Raw genomic sequence first — 6000 nt, forward strand, 5'->3', positions numbered from 1 at the left:
GTGAAACAAAAATGGATATTTTTTAATTAGTTTTGCAGCAAAAAAAAATGATAGAAGAAATGTAATTTTACAATTTGAATATAAATTTGTGGCTCTGATTTTTTTCGGGGGGGGGTTTCATCCTTTTGAGAAATTGATAAATGCTCCAGAGTCCCTTCCCATAGAGAAAACTCAAATGTATTTACATATAATTCTATATACAACTTGAGGGAGTTTAGGGAATTCTTTTAGCCCATCTATGGAGTTCAGATTAAAAAAAAAAAAAAAAGACCTGTAGTTCTTCTCAGAGCAAATGTTTGTCTGCATACCCTTTAGCATCTTTTAGATAAAAACATTCAGTGTAGGCTATTACTTTGTATTAAAATACTTCATTTCCCTGGAATTGCACAAAGATCTTTACAATATCTGGTTAATGGACAGAAACCTCAAGTTAGCTCAATCTAAGGGAAAAAGCACATTAGAAATACATCAGCTGATATGAATGGTCTTGTAGAGCTCAAAAAAAAAAGACAAAAAAAGACAATGGTGCATGTCTAATATTTAGGTTATAATATCATCTTACTTTCCCAAAGCTCTCCACACTGTGAGATCCCAGTGATCGCTCGCTTATGGTAGCAGACTTAAAAACATCCTACGTCCCCACATGGTGGCCTGTCAATTACCATCAAGTAATTTACACAAAATATTAGAAATTGCCAATGAGATTCAGAAGTGACAGTGAACTTTACTCTCTACCTTAGGAATGGTGGAAAATTAAAGTTGCTTTGTTAGTGTCTTTATGTTGTTGTTGTTCTCCTGTTGTTGTTATTGCTTTTCTTCACTGGTTTCACAACAGTCAGGAAAGGCATAACTATGTTCAACACATTTGGGGAAATTCTATTTTGCAGGCAGATTGCTGTATTTTTTGACGTGAGATGTTGTCAGCCTGACTGATGGGAAAGGGAGGTTGGGCTGAATATTCCTTAATGGGTAGAAGCTGGGAATGTAATTTTCCTCTATGTGTTAAGGATATAAGACCTCCCTTGGGTCTTGTCAAACTTCCAATTTCATTTATAAAAAAGACAGTTCAAAAGAAAAACCAATTGCAGTAAAATTTTATATTATTGTACTGTGTAAATTCATATGAAAATCAAAGCATAGATCCATATGAAAATGCAGCTTGGATATCTATCAGTTTATCACCCACTCAATAACAGTGCTGTTTCAAATCCTGAAAGATGATGCTGTGAAAGTGCTGCACTCAATATGCCAGCAAATCTGGAAAACTCAGCAGTGGTCACAGGATTGGAAAAGGTCAGTTTTCATCCCAATCTCAAAGAAAGGAAATGCCAAAGAATGCTCAAACTACCACACAATTGCACTCATCTCACATGCTAATAAAGTAATGCTTCAAATTCTCCAAGCCAGGCTTCAATAATATGTGAACCATGAACTTCCAGATGTTCAAGCTGGTTTTAGAAAAGGCAGAGGAACCAGAGATCAAATTGCCAACATCCGCTGGATCATCGAAAAAGCAAGAGAGTTCCAGAAAAACATCTATTTCTGCTTTATTGACTATGCCAAAGCCTTTGAATGTGTGGATCACAATAAACTGTGGAAAATTCTGAAAGAGATGGGAATACCAGACCATCTGACCTGTCTCTTGAGAAACCTGTATGCAGGTCAGGAAGCAACAGTTAGAACTGGACATGGAACAACAGACTGGCTCCAAATAGGAAAAGGAATACGTCAAGGCTGTATATCATCACCCTGCTTATTTAACTTATATGCAGAGTACATCATGAGAAACGCTGGGCTGGAAGAAACACAAGCTGGAATCAAGATTGCTGGGAGAAATATCAACAACCTCAGATATGCAGATGACACCACCCTTATGGCAGAAAGTGAAGAAGAACTAAAGAGCCTCTTGATGAAAGTGAAAGAGGAGAGTGAAAAAGTTGGCTTAAAGCTCAACATTCAGGAAACTAAGATCATGGCATCCTGTCCCTTCACTTCATGGGAAATAGATGAGGAAACAGTGGAAACAGTGTCAGACTTCATTTTTGGGGGCTCCAAAATCACTGTAGATGGTGATTGCAGCCATGAAATTAAAAGACACTTACTCCTTGGAAGGAAGGTTATGACCAACCTAGATAGCATATTTAAAAGCAGACACATTACTTTGCCAACAAAGTTCCATCTAGTCAAGGCTATGGTTTTTCCAGTAGTCATGTATGAATGTGAGAGTTGGACTGTGAAGAAAGCTGAGCACCGAAGAATTGATGCTTTTGAACTGTGGTGTTGGAGAAGACTCTTGAGGGTCCCTTGGACTGCAAGAAGATCCAACCAGTCCATCCTAAAGGAGATCAGTCCTGGGTGTTCATTGGAGGGACTGATGTTGAAGCTGAAACTCCAATACTTTGGCCACCTCATGCGAAGAGCTGACTCATTGGAAAAGATCCTGATGCTGGGAAGGATTGGGGGAAAGAGGAGAAGGGGACGACAGAGGATGAGATGGTTGGATGGCATCACCGACTTGATGGACATGGGCTTGGGTAGACTCCGGGAGCTGGTGATTGACAGGGAGGCCTGGCGTGCTGTGATTCATAGGGTCGCAAAGAGTCGGGCACGACTGAGTGACTGAACTGAACTGAATAATAGTGCCTTCAGGAGTTGTTTTCTGAGCACTTTTCCATATCACTTCACTCAATGATAATCAAATAAGTAATAAAATATCCTGCATTCATATATTTTCCAAAGTGCTTTTATTAATAGGGTCCCATCTGATCTTTATACCAATACTACAGGATTATTATAGGTTACATTTTCCCTTGGATAAAGAGATTAGCAAGGAATAGTGTATCTTGTACAGAAATGGTCTAAAGATTCATTTCCTATAAGTCATATTAAGCATATTTACCATAAAATTATTTGGGGAGGAGCATCATGATGGCGGAATAGGAGGACATGGAACTTACCTCCTCTGACCAACACATCAAAAACACACCTACCTGTGGAACAATTCTCATGGAAAACTATCTTGGAACTGGAAGAACTCCCAAACAGCTAAATCTGCAAGGAAGATCTCCATGTAACCAGGTAGGATGGACAAAAAGGCACTAGGTCAGGACCTGTGCCCCTAGGAGGGATCTGTAAGGAAAAGAAGTCTACAAGTGTGGCCCTTGCTCTGGGGAGTGAGTAGGTCGAGTTACAATCTGCACACCCTAGTTCTGGGGTTCTGCACAGAAGAGACAAACACCTTACCTACTGGAACATCCACTGAGTCACACAGCGTATTGCAGAAACCTCCACTTCACTCTCAAGGAGTGTGCACATGTGGCTTGCCAACAATGAGGGCAGTGAGAGCCATGCACTGGGGCTGCCTCCTTGCTGTGCTTACCAACCCAGGTCCAGCTCACTCCACCTCACACCTTGGGGTGAGATTACGGTAAAGACTAAGTCTAGCTATGCAGAGACAGACTAGGGTGCCTGGGTTGTGATTTAGGTGGAGACATGGAGTCCACTGTCAGTGCATAGGGCAGTGCCACAAGAACATGCAGTGGCCAAGCACTAAATTGTGAGTTCCCTGGGAGAGGACTCATCTAGCTATACGGGGACAACCATGGAGGGTCTGGGGTGTGGTCCAGGTGAGGTCACAATCCCATTGTGAGCATCTCAGTAAAGTGGTTGATTTTCCAGCAAGAGCACTCTGTCTCTGACCACTCCACACCATAGCTTAGCGCTAGATCTGGGGCAGAGAGTCCTGGAAGGAGGCAGCCCAGATCTCAGAAGGCAGCACAGCCACCTCAGTTCCTGAAGCCACAGCACCCCAACTGCCAGCTCCAGCCTAGCACTAGATCTTGGACCAATGTAACAGAGAAAGGGAGGTGATGTGGGACTGCTTCTGAGCAGAATCACATAGCTGGTGCCCATACTGAAACCAGCTTGCATGCCAAGAACATAGGACTCTGTTTACACAGAGAAGCTCCTACATAAAGACACACCTTCAAGACCAAAGTAGATAACTGTTTCTCCTAAAGTCATACAAATAATGTAAAATGAAAAAGCCAAGGAACTGCTTTCAACAAAAGGAACAAAATAAATTCCCTCAAAGAACAAATAATGAAAGAGAACTCCCTGATCTACTGGACCTCATTTTCAAAAAGGAGTTAATAAAAGTTCTAAAGGAATTTAAAAAGCATTATTGATAGAAATACAGGCCACCAAAAAAATTACATAACTCAATTGCTGAAATAAAATCCAATCTAGAAGAAGTGAATAGCATGCTAAATGCACAGAACAAAGAAGTGATCTTAAAGACAGAATAAGGGAAATCATCCAAACAAATGAGATTTATGGGATAATACAAACCATGTCTAAACATAAAGGAGTACCAGAAGGAAAAGAAAGAGAAAAAAAAGATTGGAAATGTATTTGAAGAAATTATGGCTAAGTGTCCCATACCTAAAGAAGGAAACAGAGATCTTGATATAGAAGAAAACAGGGTCCCAAATAAGATGAACCCAAACAGACTCACAGCATAAACATTTCATAACTAAAATGGCAAATTTAAAGATAAAGAGAGGATTCTAAAGGCATCAAAAGAAAAGCAAAGAGTCATTTACAAGGGAACCCCCATAAGGTTATCAGCTGATTTCTCTGCAGAAACTTTGTAGGCCAGAAGACAGTGAAAATCTTGTGAGGGAAAAATCTGCAACCTAGGATATTCTACCCAGCAAGATTATTATTTAGAAGGACATCCACCTCTTGTTGTGATTGTGAATTGAAGCAGCCACTATAGAAGACAGTATGAAGGTTCCTTTAGAAAACTAAAAATAGAGCTACCATGTGAGTCAGAAATTCCAGTCCTAAGCATATATCTGAAAAATGATGAAAATTCTAATTCAAAAAGATACATACACCCCAATGTTCATAGCAACACTGTTTATAATAACAAAGACATGGAAACAACCCAGGTGTCTGTCAACAGACAGTTGGCTTAAGAAGATGTGGTATCTACATACATGAAATATTACTCAGCCATAAAAAGAATGAAATGTCATCTGCAGCAAAATGGATAGACGTAGAGAATATCTTAATAAGTAAAACAGATAGACACAAATATTATATGGTATCACTTATATCTGCAATCTAAAAAATACAAATGTGTCCATATAAAAAACAGAAATGAATTCAAATACATAGAAAACAAAGTATAGTTATCAAAGGGGTATAGATAAACTAGGAGTATAGGATTAACACATCTGTATACAATCTTTTACTGTATACACAGGAATCAGTATTCAATGTCTTATAATTACCAGTGTTCAATTCAATATCTTGTAAAATCCTGTAATGGAAAATAATCTGAAAAATGTGTGTGTGTATATCTGAATCACTTTGTTGTATATGTGAAAATAACACAGTATTGTAAATCAACATACTTCCTTTTTTAAAAATCAAACTGGGGAAAAAATGATGCTTTTATGACCCTGTTATTCTCTTTCATAAACTACTGCAATAGAAAGGAAAATTTAGGGGGATGTCTTATTTTTAGGGGCAATAGCTGTTCAGAAAATTAAAAATAGCACAAGATAAGACATCACAGTAAACATATCTATCTCAAGGAAAATGGAGAACAATTTTTGTTGGTGTTAGTTCAAGGAAATGAAAACTTAAACCTACTTTTATTAAAGCAGTTTATTACTCTTCATAATGAAATAGTCCTGAAAGAATTAGAAGAAACATGTGATATATTTGGCATGCATGCTGACACTATGTTTCCTTCATTCATGGAAGCCATTCCTAATTACTTCAGGCACTCCTTACAGAGCTCAGATTTAGTTGCATGGTTCTGTGCAACATAGGCAACCATCATCAGTGGATGAGAATTCCTAAATGAGGTAAAGCTGTTTGGTCATTCCCTTAACTAAATTTAAGTTTGCAAGTTCACACAGTGTGACAGGTAGACTTTAATTTGTATAAATCACACATTCTCTGGAAAAAAGAAAATGCATTTTA

General features: G+C 38.6%; 1 long non-coding RNA gene across 1 annotated transcript in view; it reads right to left on the minus strand.

Annotated features, from left to right (window-relative positions):
• LOC145520768 (uncharacterized) overlaps positions 1–3615 on the minus strand; it is a 111427-nt gene extending 107812 nt beyond the window's left edge. Inside the window, exon 1 of the long non-coding RNA XR_014064803.1 lies at positions 3244–3615. This is a non-coding gene — a long non-coding RNA (uncharacterized LOC145520768). The remainder of the gene's footprint in view (positions 1–3243) is intronic.
• Positions 3616–6000: the final 2385 nt, after the last annotated feature.

The sequence above is a fragment of the Giraffa tippelskirchi genome, chromosome 9 (assembly GCF_054371585.1).
Source record: "Giraffa tippelskirchi isolate mGirTip1 chromosome 9, T2T-mGirTip1v1.2.pri, whole genome shotgun sequence".
Taxonomy (NCBI): Eukaryota; Metazoa; Chordata; class Mammalia; order Artiodactyla; family Giraffidae; genus Giraffa; species Giraffa tippelskirchi.